The following is a 14,453-nucleotide window of genomic DNA, read 5'->3' as shown; positions in this document are numbered from 1 at the left end:
GCACCATGTGGCTTGCAGGATCTTAGTTCCCCTACCAGGGATCAAACCCTCACCCTGGCAGTGAAAGCACTGAGTCGTAACCAGTGGACCGCTAGGAAGTTCTCAAGAAATACACTTTAAATATATAGACACAGGTAGGTTAAAAGTAAGAGGATGGAAACATTAATCAAGGGAATATTGGGCTTATATGTGGAATCTAAAAATATGGTACAAATGAACTTATTTACAAAACAACAATAGAGTCACAGATGTAGAAAACAAACTTTTGGTTACCAGAGGGGAAAGGGTGGGGGGGGGATAAATTGGGAGATTGGAATTGACATATACACACTACTATATATAAAATAGATAACTAATAATGACCTACTGCATAGCCCAGGGAACTGTACTCAATACTCTGTAATGACGTATATGGGGAAAGAATCTAAAAAAGAGTGGATATATGTATATGTATAACTGATTCATTTGGCTGTACACCTGAAACTAACACAACATTGTAAATCAACCATATTCCAGTTAAAAAAAAATTGGATTGGATATATAAATATTAGACCAAGTAGATGTCATTCTAAGGATTATTACTGGGGATAATTAGGGTCAGTGATAAGATGATCAATTTATCAAGAAGTCATAACAATCCTATGTGTACATGAACCTTCAAAACACATGATGCAAAACTGATAGAATTCAAAGGAGAAATAGAGAAATTCATAATTATACTTGAAGACACTCTTTACAAATTAAACAGAAAAAAACCAGAGTAATAATAAAGAAGACCTGAACAACACTATCAACTTGGCCTAACATTTATAGGACACTTTCCTGAAAACAGCAGAATGCATATTCTGAAAACAGGTACATGTGGAGCATTTACCAAGATAGACTGCTGGGCCGTGAAACAAAGAATTTAAATCATGAAAATATGGTCTATGGCCACAAAGGAACTGAATTAGAAATAATTCACAGAAAAATATCTGGAAAATTCCCCAATATTTGGAAATTTAAAAAAAACTTCTGAATAAACATGCAAGCTTCTAAATAACAAATACAGCAATGTATAAAAAGGATAATACATTATGACCAAAGGAAGGAGGCAGTTATCCCAAAAATGCAAGGTTGGTTCAACATTATAAAATCAGTTACTGTAATTTGCTATATCAACAGACCAAAGAATAAAAATCATAGGATCATGTCAAAAGCTGCAGAAAATGCATTTGACAAAATTCATTATCATTTATGATTAAAAAACTAAGCAAACTAGAAACAAGAGATCTTCTTCAACCTGATAAAGGAATCTATGAAATTTCTACAGCTACATCATTCTTAATGGTGAAAGACTGGATGTTTCTCTACTGAGTTCAGGGACAAAGCAAGGATGTCCAGTCTCATGACTTTTATTTAGCACTGTACTGGGAGTACTAGCTAATGTAATAAGGCAAGAAAAAATAAAGTCATATAGATCAGGGGTCCCCAACCCCCAGGCCGCGGACTGCTACCGGTCTGCAGGTTAGGAACCAGGCCGCACAGCAGGAGGTGAGCAGCTGGCCAACGAGTGAAGCTTCATCTGCCGCTCCCTATCACTCTCATTACCACCTGAACCAAACCATCCCCACCTTTCCCCCCTGCCCGCCCACCACATACATGGAAAAACTGTCTTCCGCGAAACTGGCCCCTGGCGCCTAAAAGGTTGGGGACCGCTGACATAGATTATAAAGATACAAAACACAGACTACATGATTGTAGTCCTACCTAGAAAACCCTAAAGACTACAAAAAATTACTAAAATCAATGTGAGTTTAGCAAAGTTACAGGTTACACGGTCAAAATACAAAAAAAATCAGTTGTATTTGTACACACTAGCAACAAACACTTGGAAATTGAATTTTAAAATAAAAACCAGTACTGTTTATAATAGTGCTGAAAATTGTAAGATATTTAGGAAAAAATCTATCAAAATATATGTAAGAATTGTATGCTGAAAACTACAAAATATCTGTGGGACTAATCAAAGAAATGCTCAATATATGAAGAGATATATAGTATTCATGAATGAGAAAACTCAATATTGTTAAGATTTCAATTCTTTGTAAATTGATCTATAGATGCATACAATCTCACCAAAAAAATCAGCAATTTTATTTGTAGAAATTGAAAAGCTGCTTCTAAAATTGAAATGGAACAGTAAAGACCTAGAACAGCCCAAACAATTTTGAAAAATGAGAACAAATTTGGAGCACTCATTGCCCCTGATTTCAAGACTTATTCTAAAGCTATAGTAGTAGCCATAGTAGACACTGTGGTATTGGCTAAAGGATGGACATATAGTGGAAGACAATAGAATCTAGAAATAGATCCATACATATGTGATCAATTGATTTTTGACAAAGGTACAAGAGTAATTTAATGGAGAATGGATAGTCTTTTTAAAAATGGTGCTGGAACAACTGGACATCCACACAGTTTTACATTTAGGTTGATGATCCATATATAAACATACTTTTGTATGTGGATTATCAACCTAAATGTAAAACCTAAAACTATAAAATGTCTAGAAGAAAATCTTTTGTGATTTTGGGGTTAGACAAAGACTTCTTGGGAGTATCATACAAAGCAAGACAAATGGGAGCAACATTTTGTTTTGTTTTGTTTTGTTTTGTTTTTTTGCGGTATGCGGGCCTCTCACTGTTGTGGCCTCTCCCGTCGCGGAGCACAGGCTCCAGACACGCAGGCTCAGCGGCCATGGCTCACGGGCCCAGCCACTCCGCGGCATGTGGGATATTCCCGGATCGGGGCATGAACCCGTGTCCCCTGCATCGGCAGGCGGACTCTCAACCACTGTGCCACCAGGGAAGCCTGAGCTGGAGACTTTTTAGTGCAGGGAGCAGGAGAAGGTGGGGAGAGCCTTCAGACCAAGTTGCAGGCCAGACACCTGTGCACAGAGAGAGGGAAGAATGAAGAGCCGGGTGGGAAAGTCTCAGACTGCAGCACGGTTCCAAGAAAGATTCAGTCAAGCATTAGAGGAGTTCTCAAGCCCAAAGGGAGACTCATCTTGCCTGAATGGGTCTGCCTTTCTACCCAAAGGTAGACTTGTGGTCAGGCTTTGGCTCGGGGACGTGGGGCTCTAGTGAAAGCTTGGCAGTGGGTCCAGAGAGTGAGAGGCAGGGACCATTTTCACACTCTCCAACCAGCATACACTCACAGCCACGACAGTCCACTTGTTGCACCACACAGATCTCCAGGCTCAGGAAGGACCTCCTCCATGGGTCCTGTTGGCCTCTTGTCTTGCAGGAGGATAACTTAGAAAAGGAAGGTTAGTGAGACAAACTACACTCACCGTTGCCTGCAGTTGGTGTCAGGGCTGCAGCTAGTTTCCATCCTCACCTTCTTCCAGTATCCACTGTAAGTTTTCCTCATCCTCAGCTATCACCTTAACAGGTCTTGGTGGCTTATCTGGTGATGTAACCCAAACCCTCATTTCTGAGAGATCTGGATTCCTGATAATCACACCTTTCTCAGGCCAGTCTTGCTGCCTGTGAACAGTAATTGGACTCCATTCTCAAGGGCTTGGGGAGAGCCAGACCCAGATGTTCCTGTTTCATTAAACGTTGAGCCACTGGTCTCCAGGGATGGCCCCTGACATCCCACTGGGTCAGGGGACGAATGGTGACAGTAACAAGCAGACAACGGCAAAGAGGTTTGCCACCCGAAAAATGACGTTTGTAGGGTGCCATGGTCCCTTGAGGAGTATACTCTCACACTGACTCCACGAATGGCCCGTGACACACGAGAGAGCAGGTAGTGGAGTACTCTCCCACTACTCCACAGAACAGGCCAGAATTTTGACTCAGCAAAGCTCAAAGGGAAAAGGGGTGGTGGTTTATCAAGTGCCCCAGGAGCATATAACATCCCAGACACTAGGCACTTTCTATAAATGACTCAGTCAGCCCCACCAATGGTCTGCTGCCTGGTCAGTGGATCAGACTTATCTCATGGCACCAGGAGTGAAGTCACTCCTTGTCCTCTGTAGGGACTATTTGTAGGGACTATAGTTATAGGTAACTATACAGTTACCTGTACACCCCCAGGCACTCTGTCCTGGACCCTGGGTGCTTTGCCTACATGGAGAAAGATGCCCCTCGGCACTCAGTCTCAGACACTTGACGCTGTAGCCTATGCAGCAGCTCAGGGAGGACTCAGCTTTTCATGATCCACAATTTAGGTTGGAATTCCTTAGCAGCACCCCACAAAAACCAATATGGTGCAACAGCCAACAAGAGGCAGGCACACCAACAACCAGCAGTGCCTTCCTGGCAAGTGCTGCTGCCTGTTGGATCCAGTTAGTAAGCCAAGAGCAGTTTGTAACTATCCTGCTCCAATTGTTAGAGTTCCTGGGATTTGTTTTAATCAAGTATTGTAAGACACACAGACAGGAAATGACCGTCATGAAGGAATAAGTTAATACTCAGAGTCCCTAGAAACTGGAGGCATGCCAGGCCATGAAGGGCCACACGGGGTTAAACTTCAGGTGGTTTCAGTCTCCTAAAATGGATTGGGAAGCATTCCCTCCTTGGTCAGGAGGCAGAGGGGGAAATATGGGCAAAAGCCTGTATTGCGGTTTCTGCAGGAGGGAATGGGTGAGGTGGGGTAAGTAGGCTTAGAATTGGCTAATTTGAATAATTTCAGTGGGCTGTCCAGCGCTGTCTGTTAACTGGCTCTGGGGTGATCAGGGAAGGGGAGGGGGGTGATCAGGGAAGGGGGAGGGTGACCCAGAGTGTAAGGGGGGTGGTGTGGGCTCCAGATTGGTTGGTTTGAGTATGAAAGGTGTACTCGCAGATGAGTCGCTCACTGTCTCTAGGAATTGGGAGAGACGGTGGGGTATGATGAAGCTTTCATTCCTGGAGGGCCATGTGTTCACCATGGTACAGAACTGCAGCTATGCCGTGATCAGTTACTGGAGGCAAAAGTCAATAATGGGAGTTAGAAATGATAGAATCCACTCCCAAGGAGTTGGTTCACTGGATGCATAGAGAAATGCAAAGTAACAAGAAATAAGTGAATTACACTCTGCCTTGTGTTATCTGTAATAGCTACAATGAAAGCAAAAGAGAGTGTTGAGGCAGATCCTGAGACTGGACCAAGCTTGGATTACAGTTGGTCTGAGCTATAGACAGTAGTCTTAGGGCCACTATCGAAGGGAAAAATGATACTGAAACAACAAACAGTGAAGATGGTTGGAATGAGTCACGAGAGACTGGGGAAAAACAAAGGGAGGGTCATGGGACGCATCCTAGCAGCATGGAAATCTGTCAATGATTATTTAGTGATGGGATGAATAAGGCAGACCTTTATGGGGGTCAAAACAAAGGTCATAATCCAGCACTCTTGGAAGTTTTGTGGACTGATGAGAGCCCTGATATATATATATTTATTTATTTAAATATGGAATGCTTCACAAATTTGCATGTCATCCTTGTGCAGGGGCCATGCCAATCTTCTCTGTATTGTTCCAATTTTAGTATATGTGCTGCTGAAGCGAGCAGGAGCTCCAATAATGAAGGGCCGTAAATAAGTCTGCTTTATTTACCCTCGTATGGAGGAATTTTAAAAGCTGGAAGGCAAAGATGGCTAGAGACCTCCAATTACCTGGGGCAATGGTCCTGCAGTTTAATCAAGATAAAGACTGACCCCTGCTGGAGGCCCAAAGCCATATGAACTTGAGTGAGTAAAATGGTCAGAGGATGCTGAAGAGACTTTTCTGGGACTCCTTGTTATGGGACCCCCCCCCCCCATGCACTGTGATTCCAAAATCTGTATGTGAAGTCCTAACAGTGCTATAGCTAGATTGTGAGGATATAGGAATGCAGTGGTTGATGGGATAAAGGTGAAAGTTTGGATGAAAATTGAAGGTGTGAACAGACTATGTGAAGTGGTTGCATCTTCTTTACCTGAATGTATTATGGGGACGGATATTGTGTCTGACTGCGGAAAGCTTCCCCTACCAGCGTTGTAAATCAGAAGGCATGGAAATCTACCCTTCCTCCAGTATTGATTGAACACGCTCAGTGGGAACCAGTGAGATTGCCAGAGCCCAACAGGTTGTTAATTTGCTGTACCAAAGCCCGGTGTGGAGTGCAGACTGGAGTTTACAGCAAAAGCCTGTGAGTGCCACCTAGTGGCAACTTCTGGGATTTGGGACCAGAATATTTGCATTTGAGAGAAAATCAGTACTAACTAGCTTGCTTTTGGACTCTGAGATTTCCCCTGTGACTGAGGGACATAAAATAACCTTGAAACCTGAAACACCCACAATTCCTTGGGTGATGTTGGAGAGATGCTCTAATGGGGAGGGCAATGCCCAGGAGGGTCGCATCATACAATAGAAATGGTACAGGAACGTGCTACCAGAGAAGGGAAGGGTGTACTCACTCTTTTCCTCCAGTGCTGACTCTGGAACCACCTGAGGAACTGCTGGATCCTATGGTCACAGGGCTACTTGGCCAGTGCCCTATGAACAGCCCTCCACTGACCACCAAAGAGCTGCTTGGTTTGTGGATGGTAGTTCCATGGTGAGTGGACAGCTTCCTGTTTGGAAGGAAGATAGAAGAAAATCTTTGGTAGAAAATTTGACTTTCTTTGATAGAAGAAAATCAAAGCAAATCAACTCAGGGAGCCAGATTGCTTTTTCCCTAGCAGTGATGGAAGAATTGGATAATAGTAAAAAGCCCTTATATTTGGGTTTTTACCGACTCACAGACAGGGGCCAATGGCCTGACCATATGGTCAGGCAGAGGGCAATGCAAAACTGACCTATTAACAGGATGACCATATGGGGCACAGCCCTGTGGAAACCATTATGGGAATTTGAGGGGTGCATTAAAATAGTATGTGATGCCCATCAGAAGAACCCCTTCCAGGTTTGGAAGATGATTTGAATTAACAAGTAGGTTTCCTGAGGTGCTCACTTGAGGTGGCCGCCTGGGTTCATGAAGTGGGTGGACAGAGATGTCATCCTGAGAGTAAGTTTTATGGAGAAGTGAACAGACAATTCAAACTTTTTTAAATTGAAGTATAGTTGATTTACAATGTTGTGTTAGTTTCAGGTGCACAGAAAAGTGATTCATTTATATATACATATATAAAACTAAAATAATCTGAAAAGGAATATATATATATATATATATATTCCTTTTCAAGTTATTTTCCATTAGAGGTTATTACAAGATATTGCATACAATTCCCTGTGCTATACAGTAGGACCTTGTTGTTTACCTATTTTATATAAAGTAGTATGTATCTGTTAATCCCAAACTCTTAATTTATCCCTCCCCACCCCCTTTCTTCTTTGGTAACCATAAACTTGTTTTCTATGTCTGTGAGTCTGTTTGTGTTTCATAAATACGTTCATTTGTACCACTGTTTTAGATTCCACATGTAAGTGATATCATATGGTATTTGTCTTCCTCTGGCTTACTTCACTTAGTATGATAATCTCTAGGTCTAACCATGTTGCTGCAAATGGCGATATTTCATTCTTTTTATGGCTATATTCCACTGTATATATGTACCACATCTTCTTTATCCATTCATCTGTCAGTGGGCAGTTAGGTTGCTTCCATGTCTTGGCTATTGTACATAATGCTACTATGAACATTGGGGTGTGTGTATCTTTTCGAATTAGAGTTTTCTCTGGGTGTATGCCCAGGAGTGGGATTGCTGGATCATATGATAACTCTATTTTTAGTTTTTAAGGCCTCTATACTGTTCTCCATAGTGGCTGTATCAATTTATATTCCCACCAACAGTGTAGGAGGGCTCTCTTTTTTCCACACCCTCTCCAACATTTATTATTTGTGGACTTTTTGAGATGGACATTCTGACTGGTGTGAGGTGATACCTCACTGTAGTTTTGATTTCCATTTCTCTAATTAGCAATGTGAAACTTTTTTTTTTTTGTCTAAAACGCGGAGAAATAAAGGCATGAAGGGCTGGTTTATACACCATTATGAGTGTGCACTCACAGTCAGCATGGGGGGGGGCAAGGGATAGTCCCCACTAGATAGATCCTCTGCTTTTGGGGGAGTGGTACTTGGGGAAGAGGAGGTGGGAAGGGTGGTATAACTGGTATAACTATACTTTTTTTCTTTTTTCCTCACATCACCTCAACCTCTTTTGTCCTACCTGATGCAGTGGTCCCGGGGCAAGGGCTGCAACTGCAGGTGCTGGAAGCAGATATGATCCCTAAGAAACTGTCACTATACCTTTAAACCTTTATGTCAGATTCCTAAGGATCTGATGGTGTGGGTTGTGCCTTCACCCCATCTGGCAAAATTGGCACTGAGAGTGAATGCAGCTATATTGCTTAGTAATTGGGATGGCCCACCAGTTCTGTACCCTTTTAACCCTACCCCACAGGAGTGAGAGTGGCCTGTGGGAGGGCAAGTGCTAGACTAGACTTGTATTTTTTTTTAATTAATTAATTAATTTATTTTTGGCTGCATTGAGTCTTCGCTGCTGTGTGCGGGCTTTCTCCAGTTGCAGCGAGTGGGGGCCACTATTCGTTACGGTGTGCGGGCTTCTCATTGCAATGGCTTCCCTTGCTGCAGAGCACGGGCTCCAGGTGCGTGGGCCCCAGTAGTTGCAGCGCGCAGGCTCAGTAGTTGTGGCATGCGGGCTCAGCAGTTGTGGCTCACGGGCTCCAGAACGCAGGCTCAGTAGTTGTGGCACACAGGCTTAGTTGCTCCACGGCATGTGGGGTCCTCACAGACCAGGGTTCGAACCCTTGTCCCCTGCATTGGCAGGCAGACTCCCAACCACTGTGCCACCAGGGAAGTCCCATAGACTTGTATTGCTGCTGACAATCTGGACCAGCACAGTGGCCACCCCTAACGCCCTCTCCCAAAGTGGGAAAGTTAGGGTATGAATGGAGAGGAGGAGGAGGAATGGTAGCTGAGCATAAAGTTTAATGGTTTTTGCAATGAGAGAAATCCAATATTACACTGGTGCCTTGGGAGAGGCTCAGAGTGAGACGTTATTGTCTCTTAGCTCGGTTACACCAGAATGCCTGAAAGGATGATGACATGTTGCTGAGACCACTCCTGCGTTTGGAGCCTAAAATAATTGAATGGAAGTCTGCAAACCTGAATGACATCCATCACTCTGGGAGACATTTCTATAACTGGACTAATTGTTAATGGCCGAGTGGGACTCTGGTCATGTGCCAGAGCTTTTCAGGTCACGTCTGCTGCCACACTGAGGATAGGGTATAACACTGGCCTTGTTATGATACTGATATTCATAGTCAAATGTATTGGGAAATTGAGTTAAAGCCCCCTAAGGAAGTAAAACAGGTGGAAAATGACTGGCCTGAGGAAGGACTGGATTTACCTAATCATCAGCTAATTTCTATGCTAAATAGTTCTGCACACGTTTATCATAAGATACAAGGGGGAAATTAATAATTGAATTAGTACAAAAATATGAAAATGTATGTACTGGCTTTATAGGACAGATAGTTGTTTTCTTAAGTCTATCCCTATACCAACACTGGCCCCCCAACTCTTAGGCAATAGGATCATTTTGCTGTAAGAGTCTTGGCCAAAAGCAAGGGGTGGCCTGTGTCCTAAAGAATTTAACTTTGCCCCAGAAGAGGTCTGGATTTTGCCCTCAGGTTCTGGGTGATATCTTTTTTTCTCCTAAATTATGCCTTATTCTCTGGGGGCCTTGGGCTAGCCAGAGAACAAGGCATAATTTAGGGTGGGTGCTGACTACACCTTAGGGTGGGGACAGGTCACACCAGAAAGACCACACAGATGATTTAGGGTTACATGGTATCAGTTGATCTGGAGACTGAGATTAACCAATCAATCAATCGCGCCTAAGTAATGGAGCCCCTAAAACTGAATACTGAGGCTCAGAATAGCCTCCCTAGTTCACAGTAGTCTGTGTATATTGTCACATGTTGATACTGGGAAAGTAATATGTCCTGACTACACAGAAAGCAGGAGCAGAAGTCCCACATTTCTTTTTTTTTTATTTTTAACTTAAGTTAATTTTTATTTATTTATTTTTTGGTTGCATTGGGTCATCATTGCTGTGTGCGGGCTCTCTCTAGTTATGGACAGTGGGGGCTACTCTTCATTGTGGTGCACAGGTTTCTCATTGCGGTGGCTTCTCTTGTTGCAGAGCATGGGCTCTAGGTGCACAGGCTTCAGTAGTTGTGGCACATGGGCTCAGTAGTTGTGGCTTATGGGCTCTAGAGCGCAGGCTCAGTAGTTGTGGTGCACTGGCTTAGTTGCTCCACGGCATGTGAGATCTTCCTGGACCAGGGCTCGAACCCGTGTCCCCTGCATTGGCAGGCGGATTCTTAACCACTGCGCCACCAGGGAAGTCCCAAGTCCCACATTTCATACTTCCCCAGACTCATGAGCTTCTTCCCTTGGCTAATCTTAATCTGTATCCCTTCCCTGTAAGAAACTGTATAATACAGTGTTTATAGTGAGTATAATAGCTTTGAGTGGGTTCTGTGAGTCCTAGAAAACTGTCATCCCCAACAGTGGTTTTGAGAAACCCCTGAACTTGCAGTTAGGGTCAGAAGTGATGGTGGTCTTGTGTGGAGTGTGTTCCTTCTAACTGTACAGTTCGCTAAACTTCTCACAAAGCTCAGCTCAAGAGGAATCTGAATGATGGGCCTCTCCCTCTGACTGCCAGATAGGTAAGGACTTGCACTCTTAAGAAAATAACCAAAACAAAGCAAAACAATATATACCTCAATATGGTTATACTCCATTACATTTTCCCTCACTTTTATATTCTAGAATCAGTAAAAAATTATAAGACATGAGAAGAAGCAAGAAAATGTGCTTTAATTTTAAAGAGAAAACAGAGTCAATAGAAGTCCCCTCCACATAAAAAAAAAAACCAAAATGCCAAGTTATTGATATTAGCAGACAAGGACATACAACAACTATTATAAATATATAAAATACTTAATGGGAAAAGAACAATAATTGGGTTAGAGAAGGGGGAATAATGAGTTGAATAGTGTCCCTCAAAAATTCATGTTCACCCAGAACCTTTGAATGTGACCTAATTTGGAAATAGGGTCCTTACAGATATGGTTATAAAATGAGGTCAGCTTGGGCCCTAATCCAGTGACTGGTGTCCTTATAAGAAGAGGGAAGTTTGGGACTTCCCTGGTGGTCCAGTGGGTAAGAGTTCACGCTCCCAATGCAGGGGGCCTGGGTTTGATCCCTGCTCGGGGAACTAGATCCTGCATGCATGCCGCAACTGAGTTTGCATGCTGAAACTAAGAAGTCAGCATTGCCGCACTAAGAAGCCCACATGCCGCAACTAAAGATCCCATGTGCTGCAACTAAGACCCAGTGCAGCCAAAATAAATAAATAAATAAATATTTTAAAAAAAAAAAAAGAAGAGGGAAGTTTGGACACAGAGAGACACAGGGGAGAATGCCTTGTGAAGATGGAGGCAGAGACTGAAGTGATGCATCTGCAAGCCAAGGAAAACCAAGAATTGCTGGCGGCCCCAGAGGTGAGGAGAGAGGCCTGAGACAGATGTTCCCTCAGGAGGGAACCAACCCTGCTGGCACCTGGAGTTTGGACTTCTCCAGAACTGTGAGAGAACAAATTGCTATTTTTGAAAGCCACTCAGTTATAATACTTTGTTATGGAAGCCCTAGGAAATTAACACGTGGGATAATGAGATATTCTGGGATATGGATAGAAAACTTTCAGAAAATGACTAAGTGGAAATTCTAGATCTGAAAAATATGATAGCTGAAATAAAAACCACAATGGATGGGCTAAACACCAAATTGGATGTTACAGAAGAAAGAATGAGCAAACTTGAAGACAAGTAAATAGAACTTATCCACATTGAAGCAGAGAGTAAAAAAACACATAAATACATTAACAGCATCAATTACCCTTGATATACTATGAAACTGGGAAACATACATGAAATTGAGGTCAAAGAGATGAGAGACAGAATAGGGGAGGAAAAAATATTTGAAGAAATAAAGATTGAAAAATGTTCCAGAAGCTCAAAACACACCAAGCAAGACAAACACAAAGAAAACCACACGCAGGTGTACCATATCCAACAGCTGAAAATCAAAGATAAAGAGAAAATATTAAAACAAAATAGATCTTTACAGACTCGCTGGTCCCTGACAGCACATGACCCACAAGAGGCCCTAGTATGCAGATGAGGATGTGACAGTGAGTTTGGAGTGGCATTCAACTCTGAAGGTAACAGAAGCACCAAGCAGAAACTCTTAGAGAAGCTGAAAGAAGCTAAAGCATTTAAGAACATATTAAATGGTTATCACTTCTTATCTTGGGATGTTCTCAAATATCATAGTATGAGATGGTGGCAATGTGGATATAAGATCAAAGAAAGATGGCAGCAACAGGCCATGGTGCACCTCTGCAGTCTGCTGTCCATCTCCACAGGCACCTCCTGCCTCCACAGGTCCCACCCAAGGATTCTCAGAGCTGCAGGAATGATAGTTTTTTCCAACTTCTTTCCTCATGTACCTTCTTTTTTTTTTTTTTTTTTTTTGCGGTACGCGGTCCTCTCACTGCTGTGGCCTCTCCCGTTGCGGAGTACAGGCTCCGGAGACACAGGCTCAGTGGCCATGGCTCACGGGCTCAGCCGCCCCGCGGCATGTGGGATCCTCCCGGACCGGGGCACGAACCCATGTCCCCTGCATCAGCAGGCGGACTCTCAACAACTGCGCCACCAGGGAAGCCCCCATGTACCTTCTTGAGGGCTGTGGTAAACTATTTCTCTGTAGTAAAAAATATCCGTGATACTGCCTCTCTCTACTGCCTCTCTCACGTCTAAGATGGCAGTATTTAAATCACTTATATTGGACTTTCCTGGTGGCGCAGTGGTTGAGAGTCCGCCTGCCGATGCAAGGGACACGGGTTCGTGCCCCAGTCCGGGAAGATCTCACATGCCTCGGAGCGGCTAGGCCCGTGAGCCATAGGTGCTGAGCCTGCGTGTCCGGAGCCTGTGCTCCACAATGAGAGAGGCCACAATAGTGAGAGGCCCGTGTACCGCAAAAAAAAAAAAAAAAAAAAGCTTATATTTAATGTACTGTCATATTTCCAAAATTATTTACATGGTAAAATAAAAATATACTCTTTGAATCTGCAAAAAAAAAAAAAAGAAATAGAGGAAAAAGACACATTACATATGTGGGGGGAGAGCGATAAGAATTCCAGCTGACTTGGAAAAGAAATACTAGTCAGAAGGCAAATGAGTGACATAACTAAAGTGCTGAAAGGCAGTCAACCTAGAATCTTATATGTAGTGTAAATATGCTTCCAAAATGAAGATGAAATAATACATTTTCAGTCAACAAAAGCTGGTAGAATGTGTTGTTAAAAGTCCCACACTATAAGAAACGCCAAAGGCAGTTCCTTTGGTTGAAGGAAAATGGTACCAGGTTAAACCCAGCTCTACAGGACAGAATGAAGAATGCTGGAAATGGTAAAGTGTAATGAAATATAAAAGATTGCTTATTCTTAATTTTTAAAAAGTCAATTGACTGTTTAAAGCAGGATTATAGCAATGTTTTAGGAATTTTAACACATATAGAAATAAAATATATAACAACAGTAGTAAAAATGGTGGTAGAGAGTAAAAGGGAGCATAATGGTATGTTTCTTACATTATGTTTAAAATTGTATAATATTAATTCAAGGTAGACTGTGATAATTTAAAGACATATATTATTATAGTTCTTTTTTTAAAAATTAATTTATTTTGGCTGTGCCATGTCTTAGTTGCAGCACTCGGGATCTTCACTGTGGCGTGCAGGATCTTTAGTTGCGGCATGCATGTGGAATCTAGTTTCCTGACCAGGGATCGAACCCGGGTCCCCTGCATTGGGAGCACGGACTCTTACCCACTGGACCACCAGGGAAGTCCCAAGATTATATATATATATATATATATATTTTTTTTTTTTTTTTTTGCGGTATGCGGGCCTCTCTCACTGTTGTGGCCTCTCCCGTTGAGCACAGGCTCCGGACGCGCAGGCTCAGCGGCCATGGCTCACGGGCCCAGCTGCTCCGCGGCATGTGGGATCTTCCCGGACCCGGGCACGAACCCATGTCCACTGCATCGGCAGACGGACTCTCAACCACTGTGCCACCAGGGAAGCCCAGATATATATTATTATAGTTGTTAAAGTGAACACTTGAAAGACCACTTGAAAGAGGTAATGATAAGAAGCCAATCGTAGATACACAATGGAAGTCTGATAAAGACAAATAATCCAAAAGCAGTCAGAAAAGGAAGGAAAAGGGGAAAAGGACAGATGGGACAAATACAAAATAAAAATCAAAATGATAGACCTAAAATCAACTATGTCAAAATAATTTTATTAAACACAATTCAAAGGCAGAGATTATCAGACCACAGG

The 14,453-nt window shown here is 42.8% G+C and overlaps 1 non-coding gene across 1 annotated transcript; it reads right to left on the bottom strand.

Moving 5' to 3' along the window:
• Positions 1 to 5,433: 5,433 nt before the first annotated feature.
• On the bottom strand, positions 5,434 to 5,540 carry LOC117312073 (U6 spliceosomal RNA). Its single transcript, XR_004526241.1, has one exon. It is a non-coding gene; the product is annotated as a U6 spliceosomal RNA (small nuclear RNA).
• Between the last annotated feature and the right edge of the window lie 8,913 nt (positions 5,541 to 14,453).

The sequence above is a fragment of the Tursiops truncatus genome, chromosome 3, assembly GCF_011762595.2.
Source record: "Tursiops truncatus isolate mTurTru1 chromosome 3, mTurTru1.mat.Y, whole genome shotgun sequence".
NCBI lineage: Eukaryota > Metazoa > Chordata > Mammalia > Artiodactyla > Delphinidae > Tursiops > Tursiops truncatus.
Note: the sequence above shows the minus strand (reverse complement) of the source record. Positions and strands in the feature narration are given on the sequence as shown.